Genomic DNA, 244 nt, shown 5'->3' on the forward strand with positions numbered 1-244 from the left:
GATAGAAGGCTGGAAATGCAGTTATTGTACCTCTGATCTGTAGGGATGCTGTTAGTTTTTCCCGCTGTTCTGAGGACGGGAGTCCGATTTGAAACTCTGTGTTTGACCTGAGAGTTCTCCTGGGATTCCAACCACTTTTAAAAGCGCCTGGGAGGCACAGGCCTCCCCTCCCGCCCTTGCCGCCTCCACGGCGGGTAGCCTGGAGGAAGGGGGGGTCCGTGCCGCAGGTTTCGGGGCGCGGGGG

Source organism: Athene cunicularia (genome assembly GCF_003259725.1).
Source record: "Athene cunicularia isolate RWA chromosome 3 unlocalized genomic scaffold, athCun1 chr3_part1, whole genome shotgun sequence".
Taxonomy (NCBI): Eukaryota; Metazoa; Chordata; class Aves; order Strigiformes; family Strigidae; genus Athene; species Athene cunicularia.